The sequence below is a fragment of the Canis lupus genome, chromosome 26 (assembly GCF_048164855.1).
Source record: "Canis lupus baileyi chromosome 26, mCanLup2.hap1, whole genome shotgun sequence".
Taxonomy (NCBI): Eukaryota; Metazoa; Chordata; class Mammalia; order Carnivora; family Canidae; genus Canis; species Canis lupus.
In genome coordinates this window covers 1,060,823-1,078,552 of record NC_132863.1, presented here as the reverse complement: position 1 = coordinate 1,078,552, position 17,730 = coordinate 1,060,823, and positions in this window count along the sequence as shown.

Sequence of the window (17,730 nt, the reverse complement as noted above, 5' to 3'; positions counted from 1 at the left end):
GATCAAGTCTCATATTCTGCTCCTGGTGGGGAGCCTGCTTCTCTCTCTGCCTAATTTTCTGCCTCTCTCTCTCTCTCTCTCTCATAAATAAAATCATTATTTAAAAATCAAGATCCATCTGTATGCTGCCTACAAGATTCTCTCATTAGACTTATAGACACCAGGAGATTGAAAGTCAGGGGATGGAAAATCATCTATCATGCTAATGGATATCAAAAGAAAGCTGGAGGACCCATACTTATATCAGACTAACTAGATTTGAAACGAAACCCTGGGGGACACCTGTTGGCTCAGTGGTTGAGCATCTGCCTTTGGCTCAGGGGGTGATCCTGGGATCCCAGGATCAAGTCCCACATTGGCCTCCATTTGTGGAGCCTGACTTTCCCTCTGCCTATGTTTCTGCCTCTGCTTCTTTGTGTATCTCTCATGAATAAATAAATAAAATATTTAAATTTCAAAAAAGAAAGAACAAATACTTTAAGAAGAGATGAAGAAGGGCATTATTTCATAATTAAAAAGACTCTCTATCAAGATCAAACAACTAAATATTTATGTTGCCAACATGGGAGTACCTAAATATAGAAACCAATTAAAAACAAACGTACAGGAACTCACTGATAATAATACAATGACAGGGGATTTTAACACCTAAATATGGCAATGGACCAATCGTGTTTACAGAAAATCAACAGGGGAACAATAGCCTTGACACACTGGACCACAGGGACTCAACAGATATAGTCTGAACATTTCATCCTAAAGCAGAACACCTTCCTTCATTTTTTTTATTATTTACGATAGTCACAGAGAGAGAGAGAGAGAGAGGCAGAGACATTGGCAGAGGGAAAAGCAGGCTCCATTCACTGGGAGGCTGACATGGGATTCGATCCCAGGTCTCCAGGATGGCGCCCTGAGCCAAAGGCAGGTGCTAAAACGCTGCGCCACCCAGGGATCCCTACACATTCCTTTCAACACCACATGGGACATTCTACAGAACAGATCATATCATGGCCAACAAATCAGCCCTCAGCAGGTACTACAGTTACAAGAAGGTTGATATCACACCCTGCACAGTTTTGGACCAGACACTATGAAACTTGAAGTCAACAGTAAGAAAAAAAAATTGGACAGACCAAAAATATGTGGAGATTATGAACATCCTACTAGAGAATGAATGGAGTAACCAAGAAATTAAATAGGAAATTTAAAACAAATGAAAATGAAAACATGTTTCTCAAAACATCTGGGATGTAGCAAAGGCAGTCGTAAGAGGGAAGTACATAGCAATACAGGCCTACCTCAAGAAACAAGAAGTCTCCAATACACAACCTAACCCTACACCTAAAACAGCTGGAAAAGGAATAGCAAACATAGCCTGAAGCCTACAGGAGGAAGGAAAAAATAAAGATGAGAGCAGAAATAAACAATGCAGAAACAACAAAACAGTAGAATGGAATAACGAAACTAAGAGCTGGTTCTTCAAAATAATTAATAAAATAGACAAAGCCCTAGCCAGCCTTATCAACGAGAAAAGAGAAAAGACCTAATAAATAAAATCACAAATGAGACAAGAGAGAGCACAATCAACACCAGAAAAATAAGACAATTATAAGGGAATTCTATGAAAGGTTATACGCTAACATCTGGGAGACCAGGAAGAAATGGACAAGTCCCTAGAAATGTGCAAACGAGCAAAACTGAAATAGGAAGAAATAGAAAATGTGAACAGACCCATAACTAGCAAAGGAATTGAATCAGCAAGGCACCTGGGTGCCTCAGTGGTTGAGCATCTGCTTTGGCTCAGGACACGAACCCGGACTCCTGGGGCATCAAGTCCCACATCAGGCTCCCCACATGGAGCCCCATTTTCACTCTGTCTATACCTCTGCTTCTCTGCGTCTCGCATGAATACATAAATAAAATAAAATAAAATCTTTAAAATACATAAAGAAAAAGATATAAAGATGTGAAAGGACCCAAATAAAATCACAAATGAGAAAAGAGAAATAACCACCAACACTAGAAATACAAATGTTTATAAGAGAACATTATGAAAAAACATATGCCAGCAACCCCGAACCTGGAAGAAATAGATCAATTCCTAGAAATATATAACAAAGCAAAAATGAAAAAGGAAGAAATAAGAAACTTGAACACACAGATAACAGGCAGAGAAATTGAATCAGCAATCAAGAATCTCCACACAGGAGACGCTTATATCAATAGAATAGAATGGAAAGCCGAAACAAGATACAAACCTGTAACACTATGGTCCATTAAACGACAACAAGGAAGGAAGGAATATCCAAAGCACAAAGACCGTCTCTTCAACAAACCCTAACCCTGACGCCAGGATATGTACAAATGGTGTTGGGAAAACCAGGCAGCCACACGCAGAAGAATGAAACTGGACCACTTTCTTACACCATATATATAAAAAATAAATTCAAAATGGATGAAAGCCCTAAATGTGGGACCTGAAATCATACAAAAAAGAAAAGATAGGCAGCAACATCTTTGACATTGGCCATTGGATCTGCTTACCAGATATGCGTCTGAGGCAAGCGAAACAAAAGCAAAAATCCTATTGGGAGTTCATCAAATTGCAAAGCTTCTGCAAAGTGAAGGAAACAAGCAACGCTAAAATGCAACATATAAAATGAGAGGAGATATTTGTAAACAAGACATCCAATAAAGAGTCAGTATCCAAAATACATAAAGCAAATATAAATGTCAGCATCCTAAACACAAATTATCCAACTGCAGATGGGCAGAAGACATGAATGGACGTTCTCTCTGTCAAGACATCCAGATGGCCACCAGACACATAGACAGACACCCAGCGTCACCCATCATCAGGGAAATGCAAACCAAAACCACAATGAGATGTCACCTGACAGCCGTCGAAATGGCTAAAATTAACAACACAAGAAACAACAGGTGTTGGTGAGGCTATGGAGAAGGGGGAGCCCCCTTATACTCCTCGTGAGCATGAGATAAGGTGCAGCAACTGTGCAAAACAGTGTGGAGGGTCCTCAAGAAGTTAAAAGTAGAAGTACCCTATGATTCCAAAATTGCACAGCTAGGTATTTATCCCGAGGATATAAAAGTAGTCTCTTAGATTCAAAGAGGGACATGCAGCCTAGTGTTTGTAGCAGCATTATCAACAAGAGCCAAACTGTGGATACAGCCCAGATGTCCATCTACAGATGAATGGGCAGAGACGATGTGGTAAATATACACACTGTGACATCACTCGGTCATCACAAAGGATGAAATGAAGCCATTTACAATGACATGGGAGAAGTGGAAGGGACTTATGCTAAATGAACTCAGTCAGCCAGAGAAAGACAGATATCAAATACCATACAATTGCATTCACAAGTGAATTTTAAGAAACCAAACAAACTGGCAAGGGGATTGATGGGGGGGATGAGAGAAGCAAACCAAGAAACTCACTCTTAACCACAGAGAATAAACTAATAGATAAGAGGAAGGTGGGGGGGATGGGGAATCAGGCTATGGGGATAGTGGAGGGCACCTGTGACCAGTACCAGGCATTGCATCCAAGGGTTGAATCAGTATGTGGTAAACCTGAAACTATATCATACTGTGTTTACAAACAGGAATTCAATAAAACTTTAAAATAATAATTGGTAGTATAGAGGATACATGTGCACACAAGAGATAAAATCAGAAAGGCAACTGAAAATCCAAATAAAGAGTATTTAGAGCCCCAAATCCCCTCCTTAGCTCAGCTCGGGAGAAGCCTGCCATGTCTATTCTCACCCCAGCAGAAGCCTGTATTTTGATTCTCTGGGGAGGCCACTGACTTGGTGGAGTCAAGGTACCTTTGAACCCAAAACCTAAATAGAGTGCATAAAACTAAACTGCCCAAGATACTAGGAGTCCCAGTGCAGGCACAGGTCAAGACTGAAACTCTAACCATACACAGGCATAACCCTAACCCTACACTTAATCCTAATGTTAACTGAAACCTAAAACAAGACCCATCACTAATCGACAACCAAACACAAACCCCAAGACAGAAACACATTCACTGAACCTACCTGCCAAGCCTCACCCTAACTCCTTAACCTATTCTTAGGTTTCCTTAACCCTGACCGCTACCTTAAATCTAACCCTAACCCTAACCTCTAACCCTAACCTTAAATTAATATACTCAAATCCTATTCCGAACCTTTTCCTGTACCCTAACCCTAACCCTCTAATACTAACCTATCTCATACCCCAAAATGTACCCTAACCCATACCCTAAAACTAACCCCTAAGCCACTGCCTAACCCTATCTCTTACCCTTTTCCAAAAAGGTACCCTGACCCTACCCTGACCCTGACCTGACCATTACCTCTAACCAAACACGAACCCTAATCCTAACCCCTATCCTAGCCCTACCGCTCACCCTAACTCTAAAGCTAGCCCTAAATTTAACCCTAACCCCTAACCCTAGCAACTAACCCTAACTCACATCCTAACACCTAATCCTAACTGCAAACCTAATCACAACCCTAACACTAACCATAACCCTAACCCCAACTCCTAACATCCTGCCCTAATCCCTAAGCCTAAACCCTAACCCTAACTCTAAATCCTGTCCCTAACACTAACACTAAACCCTTTCCCTAATCCCTAACCCCCATCCAACTCCGAAACACTGACCCTTACCTTATCCCTCATGCTATCCTCTAATCCGTAACCATAAGCATAATCACTAAACCCTAACATCTAACCTAACAACCAACTACCTCCCCTCCCCTGACCCTACCATACATTCTACCCATTCACTTACCCTGTGGTTCTGAGTAGTCCCTTCTGAGGTGGACGTGGCCCCAACAGTGCCTCCAGAGTCCTCCAGGGGGTGCTGAGGAAGCCAGGATCCTGTGAGTGTGGACGTGGCCCCACGTGTTCCTGAGTCATAGTCAGTGGGTCCTGAGGACGCCGGGTCTCCTGTCACTGTGGACTATGCCTCACATCCTCTGGAAGCCTCACAGCAAGTCCTCAGGAGGCTGAGGGCTCCTGTCAGCCTGGACATGGCCCCATGGCCTCCAGAAAACGCACCGCGGGTCCTGAGGGGGCTGTGGGCTCCTGTCAGCATAGACACAGCCCCATATATCCCGAAGTCAAAGGGCAGGTCCTTAGGAGGCCGGAGACTCCTGTCAGTGTGGATTCGGCACCCACATCTTTCTTAGGCCTCACCAAAGGCCCTGACAAGGCTGAGGTCTCCTGTCTGCATGGAAGCATCACCATATTTCCCGAAGTCTACACCGGGGGTCCTGAGGACGTCAGCGTCCTGTTGTGTGGGCATGGCCCCATGTCCTCCCATAACGTCACTGCAGGTTCTGAGGAGGCCAGGGCTCTGACACCGTGGATGCGGCCCTCACCTTCCAGAAGCCTCAACTTATGTCCTGAGCGGCCCGGGAGCTCCTGCCAGAGTGGACACGGCACCACAGCTTCCTGAAGCCTCCCTACAGGTCCTGAAGTGGCCCAAGTGTTCCTGTCAGGGTGGATGCGGGCCCACATCTTCCTGAAGCCTCACCACGGTTCCTGAGGAGACCGGGGCTCATCAGCATGGTGCATCCCCACGTCCTCCTCAGGCCTCCCCAGCACAGGTGGGCTCCTGTTAGTGCAGGTGGACAAGGCCTACTGAGCCTTTGCGGCCCTTGGGCAGGGCCTGGGCTCGGGCGCCTCCTGCAGGGCGCTCAGGCACTGCAGGAGGCCATGTAGGAGGCAGCATCCTTGTGCACAGGCCCACACCTGCCTCCTTCCAGGCTACAGTTGAGGCCTATGAGCTACGGAAACGTCTCACTGAAAAGGAGCCCAATACCTGGCTTCCCCAGAAATACTTAAGGACAAGGAGTTGGAGCCCACAGGATGCAAAATGAAATGTGGACCAGACTTTAACAACGTCCTGCAAAACTCACTCAACCCTCTTACTCTGTGGGCGGGACCGCAGGCTGGCACAGCCACCCTGGAAACGGTGTGGAGGCTCCTCAGGAAGTTACAAATAGAGACGCTCTGCGACCAGCAGGTGCACGGCCTTAGCTCACCCCGAAGATACAGATGCATGAGACTCGGGGACACCTGCACCCCAATGTCCACAGCAGCCGGGTCCACAGTAGCTACACTGTGGGAGGAGCCTCGGTGCCCTCAGGCAGATGATCGATAAAGAGGATGGAAGATAGATGATGGTCATAGATGATAGTTAGATGATAGGAACGGTACTCAGCTATCAAAGAGTAGAAAACATTGCCATTTGCAATGACATGGATAGAACTAGAGGGATCATGTTAAGTGAAATAAGTCAGTCAGGAAAGAAAATTACCGTATGGTTGCATTCATAGGTGAAATTAAAGAAGCAAAGCAGATGAGCATCTGTGAAGGGAAGGAAATACAAATAATATGAAAACAGAGATGGAGGAAAAAGAGACTCAATCACAGGAAACAAACTGAGGGTCTCTGTAGGGGAGGGGAGTGGAGGGACAGGGTAACTTGTAGACGGGCATAAAGGAGGGCACGTGATATCATGAGCCCTGGTGTTATCTCCAACTGGTGAATCCCTGAATTCTACCTCTGAAAGTATAATACACTATACTGTTAATTAATTAGGTTTAAATTGAATTAAGTTTAAAAAATCAGTTGACGGTATCGGAGTGCATTTTCTTCCAGGCTCTCTATTCTGCTCCTTCAGCTTATGCCAGAACCACACCCCTGTGGGTTTAGTTTGTTTAAATAGGCTCCATGCCTCATCCACAGTTCAGCAAAGGGCTGGAATTCATGACCCCGAGATCAAGACCAAGGGTGAAGTCAGGAGTCGAATCCTTAACCAACGGAGCCAGCTGGGGCCCTAGAACCACACTGCTTTATCCTGTGTCTCTGTGACATTGGTTGAAATAGGAAAGTGGAGTTAGGGGCAAGATGGCGGAATTGTAGTGTCCCCAAATCACCTGTCCCCACCAAATTACCTAGATAATTTTCAACATCCTGAAAATCTATGAATTCGGCCTGAGATTTAAAGAGAGACCAGCTGGAATGCTACAGTGAGAAGAGTTCGCACTTCTATCAAGGTAGGAAGAGGGGGGAAAGAAATAAAGAAACAAAAGGGGATCCCTGGGTGGTGCAGCAGTTTAGCGCCTGCCTTCAGCCCAGGGCGCGATCCTGGAGACCTGGGATTGAATCCCACGTCGGGCTCCTGGGGCATGGAGCCTGCTTCTCCCTCTGCCTGTGTCTCTGCCTCTCTCTCTCTCTGTGTGACTATCATAAATAAATAAAAATAAAAAAAAAAAAAGAAACAAAAGGCATCCAAGGGGGAGGGGCCCCAGGAGGTTCTGGGCTAAGGCCTGGGCGAGTGCCTCCAGGATAAGAAAGCTCTGACCCAGAGAAGCAGGAGCTTCACCAATCTTCCCGGGTGGAAATGCACCCGCAGGGAGTTGGAGCAGGACGCCAAGATGGCGAGGATGCCCTCGGGCTCCCTGGAACACTAATAGACACCTGCGCGCCCAGGAGACTGCACCATATCCCACGGCCGAGCTCCCTAAAAGACTGCAGGGCCCACAGCTGGACCCGGAGCAGCTTTGAGGGGCTTGGGCGGTGGCTCCACATGGAGGGGGCTGTGAGGCCAGGGCTCGGAGTGGGCTCCGGCAGAGGAAGAGGATCCCTGCAGAGAGGGCTGTGGGGCTCTGGGACCAGCTCAGAGGGGCTCGGGCAGTGGCACTGTGGAGACAGCTGTGTGGCCGGGAGGGGGAATCCAACAGTGCAGGCACTGGAGCACAGTGTGCCAGGACACAGCCCAGGATCCGGCCTCCCCCTGGGACAGGTAGAGCCTGGGAAGGCCCACGACAGCTAAGACGCTTCTGCCCAGAGCGGAGCAGATCAGTGTCCCCGCCTTGGCACCTCCAGGCCCTGCAGAGGGAGAGCTCCATAGTTACTGTGGGAGCTGAATCCAGGGCTCCAGAGCTGCCGGCGTCACTGGGATGGTTCCTACTGGGGCCTCACAGGTTAAATGAGCCCTGCACCAGGCAGAGGGCAGAGCAGCTCCCCCAAGAGCTAACACCTGAAAGTCAGCAAAACAGGCCCCTCCCCCAGAAGACCAGCTAGACGGACAAGTTCCAGGGGAAGTCAAGGGACTTAAGTATACAGAATCAGAAGATACTCCCCGTGGTTTTTTCTTTTCTTTTCTTTTTTCTTTTCTTTTCTTTGATTTCTTTTTGATTTGTTTGCATCCCCCACCATTTATTCCTTTCTTTCTTTTTCTTTCTCTTTTTCTTCTTTTTTTCTTTTTTTTCTTTCTTTTCTCTTTTTCTCTTTTCTTTCCTTCTTTCTCTCTCTTTTTCTCCTTTTCCCAATACAACTTGTTTTTGGCCACTCTGCACTGAGCAAAATGACTAGAAGGAAAACCTCACCTCAAAAGAAAGAAACAGTCCTCTCTCCTAAGAGTTACAAAATACGGATTACAATTCAATGTCAGAAAGCGAATTCAGAAGCACTTATACAGCTACTGGTGGCTCTGGAAAAAAGCATAAAGGACTCAAGAGACTTCATGACTGCACAATTTAGATCCAATCAGGCAGAAATTAAAAATAAATTGAATGAGATGCAATCCAAACTAGAAGTCCTAATGACGAGGGTTAATGAGGTGGAAGAACGAATGAGTGATATAGAAGACAAGTTGATGGCAAAGAGGGAAACTGAGGAAAAAAGAGACAGACAATTAAAAGACCAGGAAGACAGATTAAGGGAAATAAACGACAGCCTGAGGAAGAAAAACCTACGCGTAATTGGGGGTCCCGAGGGCGCCGAAAGGGACAGAGAGCCAGAATATGTATTTGAACAAATCCTAGCTGAAAACATTCCTAATCTGGGAAGGGAAACAGGCATTCAGATCCAGGAAATAGAGAGATTCCCCCCCCCCCAAATCAATAAAACCCATCAAACCTCGACATTTAATAGTAAAGCTTGCAAATTCCAAAGATAAAGAGAAGATCCTTAAAGCAGCAAGAGACAAGAAATCCCTGAACTTTATGGGGAGGAGCATTAGGGTAACAGCAGACCACTCCAGAGAAAACTGGCAGTTCAGAAAGGGCTGGCAGGATATATTCAGGGTCCTCAATGAGAAGAATAGGCAACCAAGAATACTTTATCCAGCAAGGCTCTCATTCAAAATGGAAGGAGAGATAAAGAGCTTCCAAGACAGGCAGGAACTGAAAGAATATGTGACCTCCAAACCAGCTCTGCAGGGAATTTTAAGGGGGACTCTTAAAATTCCCCTTTAAGAAGAAGTTCAGTGGAAAAATCCACAAAACAAGGACTGAATAGATATCAAGATGACACTAAACTCATATCTGTCGATTAGTAACTCTGAATGTAAACAGGCTTAATGACCCCATCAAAAGGCGTAGGGTTTCAGACTGGATATAAAAGCAGGACCCATCTATTTGCTGTCTACAAGAGACTCATTTTAGACAGAAGGACACCTACAGCCTGAAAATAAAAGGTTGGAGAACCATTTACCATTCAAATGGTCCTCAAAAGAAAGCAGGGGGAGCCATCCTTATATCAGATAAACTAAAATTTACCCCGAAGACTATAGTGAGAGATGAAGAGGGACACTACATCATACTTAAAGGATCTATCCAACAAGAGGACATAACAATCCTCTACATATATGCTCCAAATGTGGGAGCTCCCAAACATTTAAATCAATTAATAACCAAAGTGAAGAAATACTTAGATAATAATACACTTATACTTGGTGACTTCAGTCTAGCCTTTTCTATACTCAATAGGTCTTCTAAGTACAACATTTCCATAGAAATGAGAGCTTTAAATGATACACTGGACCCGATGGATTTCACAGAAATCTACAAAACTTTACATCCAAACTCAACTGAATACACATTCTTTTCAATTTCAAGTGCACATGGAACTTTCTCCAGAATAGACCACATACTGGGTCACAAAACGAGTCTGAACCAATACGAAAAGATTGGGATTGTCCCCTACATATTCTCAAACCATAATGCCTTGAAATTAGAACTAAATCATAACAAGAAGTTTGGAAGGACCACAAACACGTGGAGGTGAAGGACCATCCTGCTAAAGATGAAAGCATCATAGGAAATTAAGGAAAAATTAAAAAGATTCATGGAAACTAATGAGCATGAAGATACAACCGTTCAAAATCATTGGAATGCAGCAAAAGCAGTCCTAAGAGGGAAATACATTGCAATACAAGCATCCATTCAAAAACTGGAAAGAACTCAAATACAAAAGCTAACCTTACTCCTAAAGGAGCTAGAGGAAACACAGCAGATAGATCCTACACCCAACAGAAGAAGAGAGTTAATTAAAATTCGAGCAGAACTCAAGGAAATCGAGACCTGAAGAAATGTGGAACAGATCAACAGAACCGGGAATTGGTTCTTTGAAAGAATTAATAAGATACCTAAAGCATTAGCCAGCTTTATTAAAAAGAAGAGAGAGAAGACTCAAATTAATTAAATCATGAATGAGAAAGGAGAGATCACTCCCAACACCAAGGAAATACAAACGATTTTAAAAACGTATTATGAACAGCAATACGCCAATAAATTAGGTAATCTAGAAGAAATGGACGCTTTCCTGGAAAGCCAGAAACTACCAAAACTGGAACAGGAAGAAATAGAAAACCTGAACAGACCAATAACGAGGGAGGAAATTGAAGCAGTCATCAAAACCTCCCAAGACACAAAAGTCCAGGGTCAGATGGCTTCCCATGGGAATTCTATCAAACGTTTAAAGAAGAATCTATACCTATACTACTAAAGCTGTTTGGAAAGATAGAGATGGAGTACTTCCAAATTCGTTCTATGAGGCCAGCATCACCTTAATTCCAAAACCAGACAAAGACCCCACCAAAAAGGAGGATTACAGACCAATATCCCTGATGAACAGGGATGCAAAAATTCTCAACAAGATACTAGCCAATAGGTTCCAACAGTACATTAAGAAAATTATTCATCATGACCAAGTAGGATTTATCCCTGGGACACAAGGCTGGTTCAACACTCGTCAAACAATCAATGTGATTCATCTTATCAGCAAGAGAAAAACCAAGAACTGTATGATCCTCTCATTAGATGCAGAGAAAGCATTTGACAAAATAGAGCATCCATTGCTGATCAAAACACTTCAGAGCGTAAGGATAGAGGGAACATTCTTCGACATCATAAAGGCCATCGATGAAAAACCCACAGCAAGTATCATTCTCAATGTGGAATCACTGGGAGCTTTTCCCTTAAGATCAGGAACAAGACAGGGATGTCCACTCTCACCACTGCTATTCAACCTAGTCTGGAAGTCCTAGCCTCAGCAATCAGACAACAAAAAGAAATAAAGGCATTCAAATTGGCAAAGAAGAAGTCAAACTCTCCCTGTTCGCTGATGACATGATACTCTACCTATAAAACCCAAAACCCTCGCCCCCAAGATTGCTAGAACTCATACAGCAATTTGGTAGCGTTGCAGGATACAAAATCAATGCCCAGAAATCAATGGCATTTCTATACACTAACAATGAGACAGAAGAAATAGAAATTGAGAAGTCAATCTCATTTACAATTGCACCCAAAAGCATAAGATACCTAGGAATAAACCTAACCAAGGAGGTAAGGAACTCAACCATAAACACTATAGAACGCTTCTGAAAGAAATTGAGGAAGACACAAAGAGATGGAAAAATATTCCATGCTCATGGATTGGCAGAATTAATATTGTGAAAAAGTCAATGTTACCCAGGGCAATGTACACGTTTAATGCAATCCCTATCAAAAGACCATGGACTTTCTTCAGAGAGTTAGAACAAACTATTTTAATATTGGTGTGGAATCAGGAAAGACCCCGAATAGCCAGGGGAATTTTAAAAAAGAAAACCATATCTGGGGGCATCACAATGCCAGATTTCAGGTTGTACTACAAAGCTCTGGTCATCAGGACAGTGTGGTACTGGCACAAAAACAGAGTCATAGATCAATGGAACAGAATAGAGAATCAGGAAGTGAACCCTCAACTTATGGTCAACTGATATTTGATAAAGTAGGAAAGACTATCCATTGGAAGAAAGACAGTCTCTACAATATATGGTGCAGGGAAAATGGACATTCACAGTCAGAAGAATGAAACTAGACCACTCTCTTTCACCATACACAAAGATAAACTCAAAATGGATGAAAGATCTAATTGTGAGACAAGAGTCCATCAAAATCCTAGAGGAGATGGGATCCCTGGGTGGCGCAGCGGTTTAGCGCCTGCCTTTGGCCCAGGGCGCGATCCTGGAGACCCGGGATTGAATCCCATGTCGGGCTCCCGGTGCATTGAGCCTGCTTCTCCCTCTCTCTGTGTCTCTGCCTCTCTCTCTCTCTCTCTCTCTCTCTCTCTGATGACTATCATAAATAAAAAAAATCCTAAAGGAGAGCACAGGCAACACCCTTTTTGAACTCAGCCACAGTAACTTCTTGCAAGATAAATCCACGAAGGCAAAAGAAACAAAAGCAAAAATGAATTATTGGGACTTCATCAAGATAAGAAGCTTTTTCACAGCAAAGGATACAGTCAACATAACTAAAAGACAACCTAAAGAATGGGAGAAGGTGGGGATCCCTGGGTGGCTCAGCGGTTTAGCGCTTGCCTTTGGCCCAGGGTGCGATCCTGGAGTCCCGGGATCGAGTCTCACATCAGGCTGCCTGCATGGAGCCTGCTTCACCCTCTGCCTCTGTCTCTGCCTCTCTCTCTCTCTCTCTCTATCATGAATAAATAAAAAAATTAAAAAAAAAAGAATGGGAGAAGGTATATGCAAAAGTCGTATCAGATAAAGGGCTAGTTTCCAAGATCTATAAAGAACGTTTTAAACTCAAACCCAAGGAAACAAACAATCCAATTATGAAATGGGCAAAAGACATGAAGAGAAATCTCACAGAGGAAGACATTGACATTGCCAACATGCACATGAAAACATGCTCTGCATCACTTGCCATCAGGGAAATACAAATCAAAACCACAATGAGATACCACCTCACACCAGTGAGCATGGGGGAAATTAACAAGGTAGGAAACCACAAATGTTGGAGAGGATGCAGAGAAAAGGGAACCCTCTTACACTGTTGGTGGGAATGTGATCTGGTGAAGCCACTCTGGCAAACTGAGTGGATGTTCCTCAAAGAGTTAAAAATTTACTTGCCCGACGACCCAGCAATTGCACCTTTGGAGATTTACCCCAAAGATTCAGATGCAAGGAAACACCGGGACTCCTGCACCCCGATGTTTATAGCAGAATGTCCACAGTAGCCAAACTGTGGAAGGAGCTTTGGTGTCTATTGTAAGATGAATGTGTAAAGAAGATTTGGTTTATGTATAAAATGGAATATTATTTAGGCATTAAAAATGACAAATACGCACCATTTGCTTCAACGTGGGTGAAACTGGAAGGTATTATGCTGAGTGAAGTAAGTCAATTGGAGAAGGACAAACAGTGTATGTTCTCATTCATTTGGAGAATATAAATAATAGTGAAAGGGAATATAAGGGAATGGAGAAGAAATGTGAGGGATATATCAGAATACGAGACAGAAAATAAAGACACCTAACTCTGGGAAATGAACTAGGGGTGGTGGAAGGGGAGGTGTGCAGAGGTTGGGGGTGATTGGTTGACAGGCACTGAGGGGGGCACTTGACGGGATGAGCATTGAGTTTTATTCTGTATATTGGTAAATTGAACACAAATAAAAAATTAACTTATTAAAAAACGATTCATGGAAACTAATGAGAATGAAGATACAACCGTTCAAAATCTTTGGGATGCAGCACAAGCAGTCATAAGGGGGAAACACATCGCAATAGAAGCCTCCATTCAAAAACTGTAAAGAACTCAAATACAAAAGCTAACCTTACACATAAAGGAGCTAGGGAAAATACAGCAGATAGATCCTACACCCAAGAGAAGAAGATAGTTAATTAAGATTATAGCAGAACTCAATGAAATCGAGACCAGAAGAACTGTGGAACAGATCAACAAAACCAGGAGTTGGTTCTTTGAAAGAATTAATAAGATACATAAACCAATAGCCAGCCTTATTAAAAAGAAGAGAGAGAAGATTCAAATTAATAAAATCATGAAAGAGAAAGGAGAGATCACTACCAACACCAAGGAAATACAAACGATTTTTAAAACATATTATGAACAGCTATACGCCAACATTTAGGCAATCTAGAGATATGGACGCATTCCTGGAAAGCCAGAAACTACAAAAACTGGAGCAGGAAGAAATAGAAAACCTGGAAAGGCCAATAACCAGAGAGGAAATTGAAACACTGATCAAAAACCTCCCAAGACACAAAAGTCCAAGGCCAGATGGCTTCCCAGGGGATTTCTGTCAAACGTTTAAAGAAGAAAACATACCTATCCTACTAAAGCTGTTTGGAAAGATAGAAAGAGATGGAGTACTTCCAAATTCGTTCCATGAGGCCAGCATCACCTTTATTCCAAAACCAAAGACCCCACAAAAAGGAGGATTACAGACCAATATCCCTGATGAACATGGATGCAAAAATTCTCAACAAGATACTAGCCAATAGGATCCAACAGTACATTAAGAAAATTATTCACCATGACCAAGTAGGATTTATCCCAGGGACACAAGGCTGGTTCAACACTCGTAAAACAATCAATGGGATTCATCATATCAGCAGGAGAAAAACCAAGAACCATATGTCTTCTCGTTAGATGCAGAGAAAGCATTTGACAAAATAGAGCATCCATTCCTGATCAAAACACTTCAGAGCATAGGAATAGAGGGAACATTCCTCAACATCTTAAAAGCCATCTACAAAAAGCCCACAACAAATATCATTCTCAATGGGGAAGCATGACATTTTTTCCCCTAAGATCAGGAACAAGACAGGGATGTCCACTCTCACCACAGCTATTCAACATAGTACTGGAAGTCATAGCCTCAGCAGTCAGACAACAAAAAGACATTAAAGCCATTCAAATTGGCCAAGAAGAAGTCAAACTCTCCCTCTTCACCGATGACATGATACTCTACCTAGAAAACCCAAAAGCCCCCCCAAGATTGCTAGAACTCATACAGCAATTTGGTAGCATGGTAGGATACAAAATCAATGCCCAGAAATCAATGGCATTTCTATACACTAACAATGACACTGAAGAAAGAGAAATTGAGGAGGCAATCTCATTTACAATTGCACCCAAAAGCATAAGATACCTAGGAATAAACCTAACCAAGGAGGTAAGGAACTCAACCATAAACACTATAGAATGCTACTGAAAGAAATTGAGGAAGACACAAAGAGATGGAAAAATATTCCATGCTCATGGATTGACAGAATTAATATTGTGAAAATGTCAATGTTACCCAGGGCAATGTACACGTTTAATGCAATCCCTATCAAATATTATGGACTTTCTTCAGAGAGTTAGAACAAATTAATTTAAGATTTGTGTGGAATCAGAAAAGACCCCGAATAGGCAGGGGAATTTTAAAAAAGAAAGCCATATCTGGGGGCATCAGAATGGCAGATTTCAGGGTGTATTAAAAGTTGTGGTCATCAATACTGTGTGGAACTGGCACAAAAACAGACACAAGGTTCAAACAGGACCTTGAACTTTATGGTCAACTAATATTCGATAAAGGAGGAAAGACTATCCATTGGAAGAAAGTCTCTTCAATAGATGGTGGTTGGAAAATTGGACATCCACATGCAGAAGAATGAAACTAGACCACTCTCTTTCACCATACACAAAGATAAACTCAAAATGGATGAAAGATCTAAATGTGAGACAAGAATGTATCAAAATCCAAGAGGAGATCACAGGCAACACCCTTTTTGAACTCGGCCACAGTAACTTCTTGCAAGGTACATCCACGAAGGCAAAAGAAACAAAAGCAAAAATGAACTATTGGGACTTCATCAAGATAAGAAACTTTTGCACAGCAAAGAATATAGTCAACAAAACTAAAAGACAACCTACAGAATGGGAGAAGACATTTGCAAAAGACGTATCAGATAAAGGGCTAGTTTCCAAGATCTATGAAGAACTTCTTAAACACAACACCAAAGAAACAAACAATTCAATAATGAAATGGGCAAAAGACATGAATAGAAATCTCACAGACGAAGACATAGACATGGCCAACATGCACATGAGAAAATGCTCTGCATCACTTGCCTCACGGAAATACAAATCAAAACTACAATGAGATACCACCTCACACCAGTGATCATGGGGAAAATGAACAAGGCAGGAAAGCACAAATGTTGGAGAGGATGCTGAGAAAAGGGAACCCTCTTACACTGTTGGTGGGAATTTGAACTGGTACAGAAAATCTGGAAAACTGTGTGGAGGTTCCTCAAAGAGTTAAAAATAGACTTGCCCTAAGACCCAGCAATTGCACTCTTGGGGATTTACCCAAAATATTCAGATGCAATGAAATGCCAGAACACCTGCACCCCGATGTTTTTAGGAGGAATGTCCACAATAGCGAAACTGTGGATGGAGCAATGGTGTCCATTGAAAGATGAATGGATAAAGAAGATATGGTTTATGTATACAATGGAATATTACTGAGCCATTAGAAACGACAAATACCCGCCATTTTCCTCGACGTGGATGGAACTGGAGGGTATTATGCTGAGTGAAGTAAGGCAATTGGAGAAGGACAATCCTATGTTCTCATTCAATTGGTTAATATAAATAATAGTGAAAGGGAATATAAGGGAATGTAGAAGAAATGTGTGGGAAATATCAGAAACGGAGACAGAACATAAATACTCTTAACTCTGAGAAAGGAACTAGGGATTCTTTAAGGGGAGAAGGGCGGGGGGTGTGGGTGAATGGGTGAAGGGCACTGATGGGCTCCCTTGCCGGGATTAGCACTGGGTGTTATTCTGTTTGTTGGTAAATTGAACACCAAAAAAAAAATAAATTTATTAAAAAAAAAAGTTCAAACAACTAAATATTTATGCTGCCAACATGGGAGTACCTAAATATAGAAACCAATTAACAACAAACGTACAGGAACTCACTGATAATAATACAATTAGAGGGGATTTTAACACCCACTTATGGCAATGGACCGATCGTCTATGCAGAAAATCAACTGGGGAACAATAGCCTTGACACACTGGACCACAGGGACTCAACAGATATAGTCTGAATATTTCTTCCTAAAGCAGAATACACATTCCTTTCAAGTGCACATGGGACATTCTCCAAAACAGATCATATAATATCCCACAAATCATCCCCCAACAGGTACAACAGGTACAAGAAGGTTGATATCACACCATGTACATTTTCGGACCATGACGCTATGAAACTCGAAGTCGACAGTAAGAAAAAAAATTGGACAGACCAAAAATACTTGGAGATTATGAACATCCTACTAGAGAATGAATGGAGCAACCAGGAAATTAAAGAGGAAATTTAAAACGAATAAAAATGAAAACATGTTTCTCCAAACCTCTGGGATGTTGCAAAGGCAGTCCTAAGAGGGAAGTACATAACAATACAGGCCTATCTCAGGAAACAAGAAGTCTCCAATACACAACCTAACCCTACACCCAAAGAGGCTGGAAAAGGAATAGCAAACACAGCCTAAAGCCTACAGAAGAAGGAAAAAAAATAAAGATGAGAGAAGAAATAAACAATGGAGAAAA